This window comes from Zea mays, chromosome 3 (genome assembly GCF_902167145.1).
Source record: "Zea mays cultivar B73 chromosome 3, Zm-B73-REFERENCE-NAM-5.0, whole genome shotgun sequence".
Classification (NCBI taxonomy): Eukaryota; Viridiplantae; Streptophyta; class Magnoliopsida; order Poales; family Poaceae; genus Zea; species Zea mays.
Genome location: NC_050098.1, coordinates 47,846,120 through 47,861,542, shown reverse-complemented (window position 1 = coordinate 47,861,542; position 15,423 = coordinate 47,846,120).

Below are 15,423 nucleotides of genomic sequence, written 5' to 3'. Positions count from 1 at the left end.
TTTTTATGCCTCCTTGTCAGGGGAACCTTTTGCAGGTATCAGATCTTGGGTATTTTTCCCTCTTGAAAGATTTAGATTCTTACAACCTTTTGCAGGTATCAGATCTTGGGTATTTTTCTGTTGATTCAGTTGTGTATTCTTGGAGCTGAAAGACTCGGAAGAAGTAATATATCGGCAATAGCTAGTTCCATTAATCAAATATCATCTGGAAGCTATCCATCGACTACAGGTGCTCTCTCTTGTACTTAATTTTTCTTATGCTGAATCTTAGAGTTTACTTGCTATTAACGTAATGCAGATACTTAACATTTTGTTTCTGTTTTTTGTCCTAGTAATGTTAAACCAGGTCGGAGCATCCATCTTCTAATTTTAGGTCACGTACGCCACCTGCAAAGAGGCCTACAAAAGAGGCTTTTGGTATATCTTGATGACAAGAAAGAAGGACAAGCTCAATGTGCTCAACTATGCTGGGCCCAGGTACCTCGACAAAATTGCACCATGGCAATGCCCTGTCTTAGTCACCTGACTAAAAGTTATTAATTATTATGGTAATTTAAATGAAGCAACATAATAATTAGAACATAAGAGTTACTGCAATTTGGCAACAAGATGATAACTTCTCGAAGACACTAATCCAGTCGAACACCATAGGCCGTTCATAATTTTTCCATGGGGTATGCCGTATGCCACACCCACATCAAAAGTTTTACATACGCTCCAGTAAAAAGCCATTTAGCAATTTGGTAAACAACCGTAAAATGGGTATACATGTACTAAATAACATATTGATCTTGAATTCAACAATAGGAACACAATGCATGAATAATCAACAAATAAATACTTAATTACTAATCTTTGTTTACTTTTGGTTTTAGCTTCATCATCTTATGAGAATTGTTCTGGCAGGATGTGGATCTTAACTAGTACCCAATAAAATTAGAAAGCAAGAACAATGAGATTTACAATGGTAGCAAAGTGTGTTATCTTTATACATAAACTTCTTAGGAGATGGAATCATGGTGTAAAGCATTTTGTATTGCAGCTACTGCTGACAAGGAAAAAAATAAGCCGACATGCTAAGCTGAGCGATAAGTTCCTCAATTCTTTTTGTCAGTACCTTAAGGAGTCTGTAGTCCTATTTTTCTTTCAGGGTTCGCTGCAGATTTAAGGTACACATTACTTGATCTAAACCGTGCGTTGCCTTTTTTTGAGTTGTTAAGCAACAAATGGTCCAGTTTTACGATGCGTTTTACGTTCAAAAATGACTACGCGACATGCAAGGAAACTAACGATAAACGTATGCGATTTTCACGCCGTAATTGTGCCATATTCGTCATTACGAAACAGATTGACGATTTACGCTAAAATTTATACTCATTTACGATGTTTTGGTTCACGATTTACGCTTAAATCCGCTCGAACCCGCGCACGATTTTTACGTCGTAATTTGTCCCCATTTGCTGTTACGAAATCAATCGATGATTTACGCTAAAATTCGTACTCATTTACGCTGTTTTGGTTCACGTTTTATGCCGAAATCCGCTCGAGACAGCGCCTGTGGCGATTTTCATGCCGTAATTCGGGACCCATTTGTCGTTACGAAACAGATCGATGATTTACGCTAAAATTTCTACTCATTTACACTATTTTGGTTCACGTTTTACGCTAAAATACACCCGAGCCAGAACCTGCGCACGATCGGGTGCACACGATTTTTACGCCGTAATTTTGGGCTCCGTTTGCTGTTACAAAACAGATATAGGATTTACGCTAAATTTCGTACTCATTTACGCTGTTTTAGCTCACGATTTACGCTGGAATCCGCCCGAGCCAGAACCCGTGCACGATCGGCTGCATGCGATTTTTACGCCGTAATTTTAGGCCCCGTTTGCTGTTACAAAACAAATATAAGATTTACACTAAATTTCGTACTCATTTACGCTGTTTTTAGCTCACGTTTTACGCTGCAATCCGCCCGAGCCAGAACCAGAACCAGATCGAGCGCGCATAGATATACCTGACTGGGGCTTCCTATACTAATGGAAGCCCAGGGCTCCATATATATATATATACGGCGGCACTAAAATGCACATGGGTGCATTTTAGTTTGTGGATGCACAGACCCAAGACTCCCTGCCCCCCACCGCGCGCCTCCCTATCCCCGCGCCGCCACGCGCCTCCCTGTCCCCCGCCGCCGCGCCTCCCTGATCCGCCGACTCCTCCTTCCTCCGATCCTCTAACCCTAGATCCATGGCTCCACCGTCGCTGTCGCACCTTGAATCGCCTCGTTGTGGCTGGAGGGGTCGATCCTCTAGCATTTTTGGTCTGATTGTAAAAAACCTGTTAAACAAAAATGATTCCAACTGCTGGTGTGGTGTGATTGCAACTCCGCATTAGGTGTGATTGCAACTGCTATATAATTCTACCCAAATATCTGTTAAAAAATGTAAACAAAATGATTGCAACTGCTGGTGTGTTGTAATTGCAACTGCTGGTGTGGTGTGGATGCAACTGCTGAGTTGCTCTGATGTGATTGCAAGTATTGAATAAATCTAGGAAAATTTGTTAAAAAAATATGATTGCAACTGCTGGTCTGGTGTAATCACAATTGCTGGTCTGGTGTGATTGCAACTTCTATATAACTATGTCCAAAAATCTATTAAACAAACAATGATTGCAACTGCTGTCTGATGTTATTGCAACTGCTGGTCTGGTGTGATTGCAACTTCTATATAACTATGTCCAAAAATCTGTTAAACAAACAATGATTGCAACTGCTGTCTGGTGTAATTACAACTGCTGGTCTGGTGTGATTGCAACTTCTATATAACTATGTCCAAAAATCTGTTAAACAACACAATGATTGCAACTGCTGTCTGGTGTAATTGCAACTGCTGGTCTGGTGTAATTGCAACTTCTATATAACTATATCCAAAAATCTATTAAACAAAACAATGATTGCAACTACTGGTCTTGGTGCAGACTGAAGTTGTCAGGGCCTGCGCGCGGGTTCGGCCTAGGTGGGGCGGTTGGCTCGGACCATGTGCTCCTAGCGCGTAGGTTCAGCCTAGGTGCATTCTCTATATTGAATGCACCCAGGTGTAATATATAAATACAGTATATATATATATTATATGTATTTAGAGCCATGAGCTCTGTTTAACTAAAGGAAGCCCCGACTACGTACCGACCAGGTGCGCAGATCGCACCGGACCCTTTTTGGCGTATTGTACCTAACTGGTTATGCCAAATTATAATACGAGTTATGCTAATGGGTGTATCAGTATATGCAAATATAGTATGCGCACGATCCGGGTATCCGGGCCCACGAGAAGATTGTGCTCCCGCAATCTAGGCATCCGTACTAGTCCCCACACAAATATTGGTATTACGATGTTATATGTTTCAGTTTACGAAACAGTAATGCACGTGTCGGTCTATGAGACATCGCGTAGATTTTGTCCCGCATATTACGTGCATTGGGCCCACGATCCCACCCACGCGCTCGCAGTTATCCAGTCCCACGCCGCCACTATAAAAACACCCCCACGCCGCCAGGGATTAGGTTTTAGCGGCGGCGGCGGTTCCTTCGGGCGTGCGAGCGGCGGTGATCCTGGGGCCAGCAGCGGTGCCGCCCCGAGGCAGGCGATCGACGGTGGCGCTCCACCAGGAATGAGCGACAGCGACGCTCCCAAGGCGGGCGGGCAAGCAGTGACGACGCTCTCGAAGCGGACAGATGGCGGCAGTGCACCCTAGGCCCGGTGGCAACAACGGTTGTCCCGTTCGTCTCTGCGATGGCCACCACCGCTCCAGTGTCTGTGGCGCCGTCCCCTGCGCCCAAGGCCAACGACAGCAGGAAGGTGGTGGTGCCCGTGGACGCGTCGGAGCTGGAGAAGCACGTGCTGGCGATGGACGACAGCTCCGTGGACCGCGCCGTGATCGCCAGGATCCTGCGCGGCTCTAGGTATAGGGTGACCACCATGGAGTCAGCGACGCACGCGCTGGAGTTGCTCGCGCTGGGCCTGCTCCCCGACGTCAGCATGATCATCATCGACTACTAGATGCCTGGGATGACCGGGTACGAGCTGCTCAAGCGCGTCAAGGAGTCAGCGGCTGCTCAAGCGCGTTAAGGATTAATTTATATATAGAATTTTTTGTGGTCGTGTATGATCTACTTTATATTTTGGCATACTATGCACAAAAACAAGTGCCTTCTATGACCATCATGATTTATACATTTTCAAACAAAATTTTACGATACCTCTTATTTCATTTTACGCTTCCACTAAAAAGCAATTGCCACATTCGTCGTTACAAAATAGATTGTTGATTTACGCTGTTTCGTATCACGTTTTACGCTTAAATCCACCTGAGCTAGAACCCGAGCACAATCGGAGCGCGCGATTTTCACACCGTAATTTAGGCCCGATTCGTCGTTACGAAATAGATTGATGATGTACGCTAATATCTGTACCCATTTACGCTATTTTGGTTCACGTTTTACGTTGAAATTTGACCGAGCCAGAATCCGTGCACGATCGAAGGTGCACAATTTTTACGCTGTCATCTTTGGGCCCCATTCGCTGTTACGAAACAAGTTTATAATTTACGTAAATTTTGTATTCATTTACGCTATTTCGGTTCACGTTTTATGATTAAATCCAGCCGAGCCAGAACCCTAGCACGATCGGAGCGTGTGTTTTTCGTGCCATAATTTGGGCCTCATTCGCCGTTACGAAACAGATCGACGATTTACGCGGTAACCGTCCCACATTTATCGCGAATTTACAACGCTACTTTCCTAATCTTAAACCAACCTAGATCTACACACACTGATCATGTATATACAATAGCATAAATGGTCTGATGTCACGATATTGCATGGTTTATGCTGTTACGTTTCATGTTCTTATGCAGTCGTAAACACTGAACAAACTTGTAAAGTCATCCCACATGATTTGCGTGTCAGCAGATTTTTTTGCATGGTTTATGCACATTATTCAATATGTTTATGCATGCGTATAAATCCTGACGCAAGCACGTGGGTGGTGGCCTGTCCACGTCCTGGCTGGGGCTTCCCCTACTATTCGAAGCCCAGGGCTTTCATTACCTCGATCATATATATATATATAGTTTGTATATTTTGAGCCCTGTGCTTCCAATAACTAGATGAAGCCCTGGCTCAACGGTGCCATCCGGTTCAGACTATAAAAAGACTCCTAGGCCGCTAGGGATTAGGTTTTACCAGGGGTGGCGGTTCCCTCGGGCGAGCGGGCGGTGGCGGCGGTTTCCTTGGGTGTGCGAGCGGCGGCGATCTGGGGCTAACGACGGTGACGCGCCAAGGCGAGCGACCGACACCGATGCTCCTATGGCGGGCGGGCAAGCACCGACGGCGCTCCCAAATCGGACGAGCGGCGGTGGCGCACCCTAGGCTCAGTGGTGACGATGAATGCGCGAGACGCGGTAGGGTTCGGTAGCAGCGACGGTGGATCCTAGAGGCGCACACACGATGTTGGCTCCTTGGAGGCACGCACCCCGAAGTGGCGCCCGCTGGCGTCCCCCCTCTCGCGACGACGCCGACCTTCCCTAGGCGCGAGCGACGACGCTAGACTTCCCTAAGCGGCGAGCGGTGGCAGATTGGCGGCCCTATTTTTATGCTATTTTGTATACATATTTATGCCAACGTCAATAGGTTTTTATGATACATTATCAGTTCATGGCTCTCCTTTCATCTTTTGTATGTTTATGATATTTCTATTCACATTTTATGTAAACGTTTGTTGATTTTTGCGTAGTGTATCACAATGCATAAATAATTTTGATATGTAGCATAATTAGTATATGCATATATCATAAACTAGTTCTAATGAGCCTAACTGCATGGCTGTTGAAGAGATCCTATATTTATGGACGAAATAAAATATTGAAAATCAGATTTTTGTTTCCATGCATGCCAATCCATTTCCTTTCAACTCACAATCTTGTCATCCTAAATTTGTGTGCATGCAATAGTAAACAGATTTTGTACACAGTGTACCACATTGCTTAAATACCTTCGACGTGTAGAATAATTAGTCTCAGCGTATATCATAAACTGGTTCTAACGAGCCTAGATACATGTTTGTTGGAGAGATCCTATATTTATTGAGAAAATTAAACATTTAAATCAGTTTTTTGTTTCCATGCATCCCAATCCATTTCCTTTCAACGCACATTCTATCATCCTAAATTTGTGCGCATGCAGCAGGAAATAGATTTTTTCGCGCTGTACCGCAGTGCATAAATATCTATAACGTGTAGCATAATTAGTGTCAGTATATGTCATAAACCGGTTCAACGATCCTACCTGCCTCGCTGTTGTTAAGATCCTACTTTTGTGGAAATTAAGCATTTAAATCAGATTTTTTGTTTCCATACATGTCAATCTATTTCCTTTCAACCCACATTCTTATCATACTAAATATTTGCGCATGCAGCAGGAAACAGATTTTTTACGCGTTGTACCACACTGCATAAATATCTACACGGTGTAGCATAATTAGTATCAGTATATGTCATAAACTGGTTCAAACGAGCCTAACTGCATTGATGTTGTAGAGATCCTATTTTTATGTTCAAAATAAAGCATTAAAATCATATTTTTTGTTTCTATACATGTCAATCTATTTTTCTCTCAACGCACATTATCGCCATACTAAATTTGTGCACATGCAACAGGAAACTGATTTTTTATGCAGCGTACTGTATTGCATAAATATCTACACCGTGTAGTATAGTTAGTAGTAGTATATTTCATAAAATATTTCTAACGAGTCTAGTTGCATGGCTGTTATAGAGATCCTATATTTATGGAAGGAATAAAACATTCAAATCAGATTTTTTTGTTTCCATGCATGCAACATTTAACGGATACACTTCCTAATTTCTAGTGCATGCAAATGGAAACAAACTCTGCGCATGTAAGGAATGGACGCATGCGGAAGGTGGGCTGGAGGCCAGGCTACGGTGGTGCATGGCTGACTGGGGCTTTTTATATGCTATGGAAGCTCAGGGCTTCCAATAGCCTTACCCTATATATGGCTAGGGGAAGTCCTGACATAATGCTATCATCCGGTTAGGCCGAACTAGGTCCTCGTGTCTATAAAAAGAGCCGTAGATCGTCAGGGTTTAGTTTTTGATGTCCCACCATAATGCACGAGTGTGGAGTGCCCACCTAGGCACGCGCCACGACGCGCGGTTCCATGAGGGTGCGAGGCGGTGGCGGCCTCCAGTCACTTGACCGACAGTTGATCCCAAATCCGAAGGCGCGACGACAGCGACTTCCCGATCCAAAAGCGTGATAGTGGCGGTTCTCCGATTCGGAGCCGTGGTGACAGTGGCTCCCTGATCCGACGGCACGACAACGATAGCTCCCCGGCGGCGTGACGATGACGGTTCTCGATCCGAAGGCGCAACAACGACGGCTCCTCGATCCGGTGGCATGGCCACTACAGTTCCTCGATCTGGAGGCACAGCGACAGCGACTCTCCGATCTGGAGGTGCGACGTCGATGGCTTCCCAGAGGCGTGCGCGTTACGTCAGCTTCTCGGAGGCGCACGCTCCGGAGTGGCGCACGCTGGCGTCCCATCTCCCACGACCACATTGGCCTTCCCTAGGCGAGAGCGACGACGACAAACTTCTCTAGGCGCGAGCGGTGGCGGATCGACGACCTTGTTTTTTTATTTTATTTTGTATACATATTTATGCCAACATCAATATGTTTTTATGATACATTATCAGTTCATGGCTCTCCTTCCTTTTTTATGTTTATGATATTTATATTCACATTTTATGTAAACATTTGTTGAATTTTACGTAAACATTTGTTGAATTTTACGTAGTGTACCACAATGGATAAATACCTTCGACGTATATCATAATTAGTATTAGTATATATCATAATCTGGTTCTAACGAGCCTATCTGTATGGCTGTTAGAGATCCTATATTTATGGACGAAATAAAGCATTGAAAATTAGATTTTTTTCCATGCATGCCAATCTATTTCCTTTCAACTCACATTCTTGCCATCCTAAATTTGTGCGCATGCAGTAGAAAACAGATTTTTACGCAGTCTACCGCAGTGCATAAATACCTTCACCATGTTGTATAATTACTACCAGTATATATCATAAACTGGTTCTAACCAGTTTTTGATATTTGCTAATACTAATTATGCTACACGGGGTAGGTATTTATGCAATTCGGTACACTGCGTAAAAATATGTTTCCTACTACATGCGCATAAATGTAGGATGATAGGAATGTGTGATGAATGGAAATTGATTGGCATGAATGGAAACAATAAAATCTTATTTTAAATGTTGTATTTTCTCCATAAATATAGGATCGCTCTAACAACCATGCAGCTAGGCTCGTTACACGGTCTTGGTATTTATGCAATGCGGAACGCTGCATAAAAAATTGCCACATGGTACACTGGTAGACGCATCTCCAGATTCGAGCGTAAAAACCTTATGTTTTGAGCGTAAAACCCCTCAGTTATGTGCGTAAATACCGAGCCATATGTGAGATGTTGATAACTCTGGTGTGTTGTATTCACGATCCTATTTTTATGATAGATCCAAAAATTATGGGAGTCGAATGCATGAAGTTTCTATTTTTATGCAGTTCCAAAAATTATGGTAGATCGTGGGAGTTTCCATTGCATACGCGCAAATTTTAGATTATATTTTCGTTTCCACTGCACGCATGCAAACAATAGAATAACATGATTCACGCAGAGCATAAATACATATACCGTGTAACATAATTGATAAAAAACATAATATCGGTTCAACTAACATCCCCCGCGGGAATTAGGGACATTTTTATGGTAGACGTACAAATCGTATTCATCGTCATAAAAATCATCACCAGAATACATAAACAGTGTAAATAGAAGGCATAAAACATAATCATCAATGTCATCAATATGAATCAGATAGTTCGTCGCTGGAGGACGATCCCGTGGCCGCTAGATCAAAGGACGCCACCGAAGGCACCGGATCGGGGGAGTTGGTCATCGAAGGACACCAGAGCCACCCACACCTCGCGTGGCCGCCATCGCCGAAGCGACCCACGTCTCCCGTGGCCACCACTGCCGCTGCTGAATCCTATCGCGCATCCGCCGTCGCCACCGGGACTGGGGTGCGCCTCTGCCGCTCGTCCGCTTCGAGAGCACCGTCGCTGCTTACCTGCCCGCCTCGAGAGCGTCGCCGTCACTCAATCCTAGGAGAGCGCCACTGTCGGTCACCTACCTCGAGGCGGCACCGTCGCTGCCCCCTTGATTGCCACCGCTCACGCCCAAGAGAACCGCCGCCGCCGCTAAAACCTATTCCCTAGTGGCCTGAGGGTGTTTTTATAGCAGCTCGAACCTGGTGCGGCTGAATCGGATGACATCGTTGGGCCAGGGCTGTCTCTAGTTATTGGAAGGCAAGAGCTCATAATATATATATATATATATATATATATATATATATATATATATATATATATATATATATATATATATTCTGTCGGGTAGGAGTGTGAAAGTGAAAATAACTAAGGTTCGAATTCCTACTTGACCGTATAATTTTAGGAAAAAGTACACGTAACCTTTTGACATTTAGAGGATGATCTATTTTATCTCTCTTTTAACTCCATCAACTTTATAAAACTAGACAAATAACCCTTGATACATTTTAAGGTCTGTTTGGAAGCAACATAGTTTTTAAGAATCCAGTTTTATACTTTTTAGCTAGGAGATACTAGCTTCTTGATTTTTAAGAAACCCTGAATCCAATTTCTCTAAACTGAGACATAAACTAGTATATTTGGAACCATCTCATTTTTCATAAACTAGTTTCTTAAAAACTAGATAGTTCCAAACAAGTCCTTAGTTGGTGATACTGATTTAAGTAGTATTAGTTTTGTTTTTTCAATTCTGTCATCTATCCAAAATTATATAATTTTTTAAAAAAATGATAATTAGTCATTATATTTTTTTCCTATTTTTAAATTTTAATAGAAGCAATTTAATTATTAAAAATAAAACTATATAAAAAGAGTTCAATATTTTTTGTCTCTAATTCATTTATTATCTTATATGACTAAATTTTTTACTAGAGATAAATAATATTATTACTATAGTACTGAAATTTTTATTAATTTTATTAAACAAATCAAGTGATCTTGTTTCTAATTACAAACTAAATTATTTTTTAGAAACAATTGAAAAATAATAATAAAATAATCTCTAATTTTTACATAGACCTAACGCATGCAAATAATTTCTATAGTTTCTAAGAAATTTAAAATCTAGACGTATATAGAATTCTCAAAAATATTTATATAATTTACGAGTCTACATTCAAAGTTCTTAGAAAATTCTAAAAAATATTTGTGTATGTTAGTTTAGCATGAAATGTTTTTTTTATAAAAATTAGACTTAATTTTATTAGTGTTGGGTAACTGTTTATTAAAAAAACAAATGTAAAATTGATTTAGTTATTAATTAGAAGCAAGACCACTTAACTTGCTTAATAAAATCATGAAAGTTCATTAGTTTAGTAACACTTTTATTTAGCTCTAGTAAAATTTTTAGTCTTAGTAGATAAAAAATTAATTAGAGATAAAAATATTATTCTTTTTATGTTGTTTTTATTGTTAGTAATTAAGATGCTAGACCTAAATATCAAAAAAATTAGTGAAAATATAATATCTAATTACTAAATTTTGTATACAACTATATAAATTTTGGATATCATTAGATGACGTAACTGAAAAAACAAAAGTGGTGTCTGTTGGTACCCTGAAACAGGGGTACCCCTTACTACAGTATGAAGACGCGGTGCCCGCGCGACTATCTCTAGTCGCGTGGTGAACAGCACCCGACCCCACCACGTGGACGGCTCCAGGGCCGTCACGTGGCTGAAAGTGCATTCATCTCTTTTGTGAGTTTTGGTGATTTGGATAACAACACATTTAAAGGTCTAACAAGTTTGATAAGTGTTGAACAGGAAATTCAGTATGATGAACATACTTGAATAGTGTATAATGATTAGTGAACAAGGTTCAACACAAGGTCAAATAACCAGTGAGACAATGCAAACAGATATAATATGGTCTCTATATTGGTTTGAATATATGGACAAGACCTGAGAAATCACTATGCATAAATATGATCATAATAGAGGATGATGTGATTAAGAGGATTGGTCAAGCCAAAGTAAATAAGATATGAGGAACCGTGAATTGGCTTGACCATATTACTATTAGTCCATATATGAATATATGAGAATCAAACTAGAGCTTAGTTGATCTTAGCAGTTATATCTAGATGACATTCAAGCAAGATTCACAATATTGAAGAAATGATTCTCTCAATGGGTGCTCAATAGGATGTGACTCAAAAATGGCTTGATAGGGTGAAGATAGCAAGGAAAGGGCTTCGAGGAACTAAGCGAAGGTGAAGGCCAAGTGACGGCTTGTAGACCAAGGTACCATGGCTAAGGTGAAGAAGAGAGTACTTGCCCTAAGTCGATGAACTAATCAGCTATGAAGAGTTACAACATGTTGATGCATCAGTAAGGTGACTTGAAGCCATGATTTGAACTCATATATGGTGAAATGGCACAAGTCATAGACTCGATTTGTGTTTGCTTCAAAAGGTGAGACAAAGATGTTTGTGATCCTTATGAAGCAACACCATGGAGAAATCACACTTGAGACACCAATGATTCAAGGAGTTTATTAATTATATTTTATTTAACTTGAGTATAGGAATCGTCGTACTATCAAGGGGGTCCATAAAGAAGGTTGGTGTTGGTACTAAAGCTCAAAATCCTTGATCTAAAACTTCCATTTTACCCTTGTTAATCCTTAGTGAAAGTATGTAGTACAACCTTTTTAAGTCTATCTTGGCCAAAATTGCTCTCTGGAAAATACTGGTCCAGCGAGACACTCAACGAGACACTCAACCGGTTTTTGTCTGGTGGAAACAGGTTCAACCGGTTTTAAAATAGGTTCAACCAGTTTTTGCACTGTTCACCTTTTTCTGCTAGTCTGCTGTGTCAGCCAAAGAGCTATGCGCAGCTTTTTGAAAACCGATTCAACCGGTTTTGGGACCGGTTCAACCGGTTTTTGAGCAGAAAAGTAAAAACCGGCTAGTTTTGGAGCCCCACCTATATATACTCACTCTTACCTCTCTCCCCCACAGTAGAGCACGCACAAAACTCCATTTCTAACCTAAGAAACACCTCCCACTCCCTCTCACACATCTCTTGCCTCTCCCATTCAAATCTTTGGAGAGAAATCTTTGAGTGAGTTTGAGAGCTGCGGTTTTTGTGCTTCATCTCCAAATCTCTCTTGCTCTTCTTCATTCGAGCTTCGGTACTACATCGAGTTCTTTGTGGATTCATTACTCTTGGAGCTTCTAGCTCCTAGACGACTAGGTGTCTCTTGTGAGTCTCCAAATCTTGTGGAAGACCACAAGAAAGTTTGTATTACCCGCTCGTTTGAGCAAAGATTATTGTGTGGGCTTGACCTTTGTGGTCGGCAAAGGGAGGATTAGGGTTGAAAGAGACCCGGCTCTTTGTGGGCGCCTCAACGAGGAAGTAGGGCACCTTGGTGGTGTGACCGAACCTCAGGATAAATCTTGTGTTCTTCGTTCTCTCACGATTCCGTGAAAGATTTGTTTATATCTTTTTGGTGTGTGGATTTTGAGAAGTGCCCTTCTCAGATCTACTACTTTGAACCTTGTGGATCATTTAGAACATCTCATTTCCAAAGTTAACTAGGTGAAATTCGAGATCAAGTCAGTTTTACCCAGTTTGCTTTTAGTTTTTGTTGAAAAAGTTTTATCTTGCCTATTCACCCCCTCTAGGCAACTTTCAATTGGTATCAAAGCCTAATCCTCGTTCTAATGATTAACCGCGTGAGGAAAAGATCATGTCGGGGGGACTAAGAAACAAAAGTGCTTCTAAGCTTGAAAAAGTTGAGATTGTCTCGACTTCATCTTTTGGTGCAGATGTTGATCCTAGGGCAATAGATCTTGCCATTAGAATCGCCGAAAGGATGTTACTCAAAATGAAAAAAGATGAGGCAAAGAACAAAATTGAAGAAGAAAATGATCGATGGAGACCAAACGACGAATCCACCTCTTCACAAGGTTCGTCTTTCAAATCCACTTCTCATATGTGCTTTATTGCTAATGGGAGTGACAGTGAAAGCGAAAGTGAGGATGAGAAGGAGCAAGAAAGTGATAGTGAAGATGAGGATGATCTTCAACAATTCTTTGTTCAGCTAAGCAAGAAACATCGGATGAGCTTGCTCAAACTCATGAAAAGAGCGGAAGAACAAAAAGAAATGCTTCATAAGCAAGAAGACTTCCTCATCAGAAAAATCGAAGACTTAGAGAAGTTGACCAAAGATCATGAGAAGCTAAAGTGCTCTCATGATGATTTGGTCCAAAGGTATGAAAACATTTCAATTGAGCAAATTAAAGTTGTTAATCATTCATCATATATTGCTCAATTAGAAAATAAAAATGCTATGTTCAAGAACACGATAGAAAGGCTAAATATTGAAAATCTAGCTTTGCAAGAAAAACATGATATTCTTGTGTGCTCTCATAATAAATTTATGGATTCACATATCATGTTAGAAATGGCTCATGAGGTTGTGTTAACTAATTTGAAATCATACCAACCTCACATATGTACATGTACTCAAGTAGAAACTATATTATCATGTGCTAACAAATGTTGCTCTCAAGAAAGCCAATCTTCCATTGAGCTAGAAATTTTAGGAATTAGTGATATTTCTATCGCACAAGAAAATAAAGAGCTCAAGGAAGAAGTTGGAAGGCTAAGAAGGATCTTAACTCTTTTGAAGGGAAAGTGTCATGCTCAACCTTCTCAAGATAACCGTGATAATATGGTGAAAAAGCTTGAGAAAGGGACAACCGTAGCATGCACAAAACCCCTTCAAAAGAATACCAAGCTTTCCAAGAAGGGCATGAGCAAAATTCATGGTAAGAAAATTAATGCTCATACTATTTGCTCTAACAATGTAACTATGTGCTTCAACAAAGAAAGATCAAAGAGAAGCGATAGAAGGTGCTATGGATGCAAGGAGAAGGGTCATGAAATTGATTCATGCCCCCACATGAAGAACCAAGATCTTGCACGATCAAGAAAGATGACCATCAAAAAGGATGAAAACAAAAGGCAAATGCATTGCAAGGATAAGCACCACATTTGCTACAATTGCCGTGAAAAAGGTCATCTATTCAAGGTTTGTCCAAGGGTAAAACTCCTAAGCCTAACTTGTCAATACATTCAAATATGCTTAGGAGACCCAAATTTGACTCTTGTGCTAGAAAGGTGATGAGTTCACCACATTCTAGGACCAAGGCTATTTGGGTGCCTAAGTCCTTATTGGCTAACCTTGATGGACCCATCATGAGATGAGTACCAAAATGTACTTAATAAGTTTTGCAGGTACCTAGAGATGATATGAAGCTTTGGGGTGCTTGAGCAGTTTAACTCAATCCTTATCTCAAGCTATCAATCTTACATTGTCTATCCTTTAAGATTGACCCAAAGATGAATCTAGTTGTTATATCACTAACTTCATATTCATCTCTAGCAAGAACTTGTGTTGTAGGGAATAAGGATTAACCTTTGTGGGAATCAAGCAAAAGGCCTACAACTAAGGGATATCCAAAGGATGGTAAAAAAAATTAAATCTTAGGTGCACATTGCTTTTAATTATTATATTCCTTTGTGTCTTTTGTAGCCACATAGGAAAAATGAAGCACTTGAGAATGAACTTAAAAGATTTTACCTTGCTTTGGAAAGGATCTAATTATATGGTAGATTGCAAGTTCATATTTTTATATTGTGACAATCTACATGCTTTAAATTGATTGTATGTATCTTGTGGCATATTTCAAGTTAATCATCATATTATTGCCATGACCTAGACATAAAGAGTATTATCCCATGTTCTTAAATGAATAAAGTGCTATGTAAGAAATTCAAATTCTTAAAGCACTTACCAAAAGGGAATTCTCTATATGACTAGAGTTGTGAGACTAATGTTTCTATCCAAGTGTTTATGTAGTCTCACAACATGAGAATGTGTTTCTCAAATGGAACGTGTCATTTAACATTCAAAGAAGATCAATCCAATACAATGTGATGTATTCCTTCTTGTTTAAATTGGTTTTGAATCTTCTACATTAATCACTGACCATGCTATGAATTTAACATGTCATGTAAACTTAATTAAATAATCATGCTAGTTTCATCTTATTTCAATTGATGTTATGCATGATACTTGTAAGGGTAATCTAGTTCATATCATGAGGTTTTCTTATTTTAGTGACCTTCGTGTC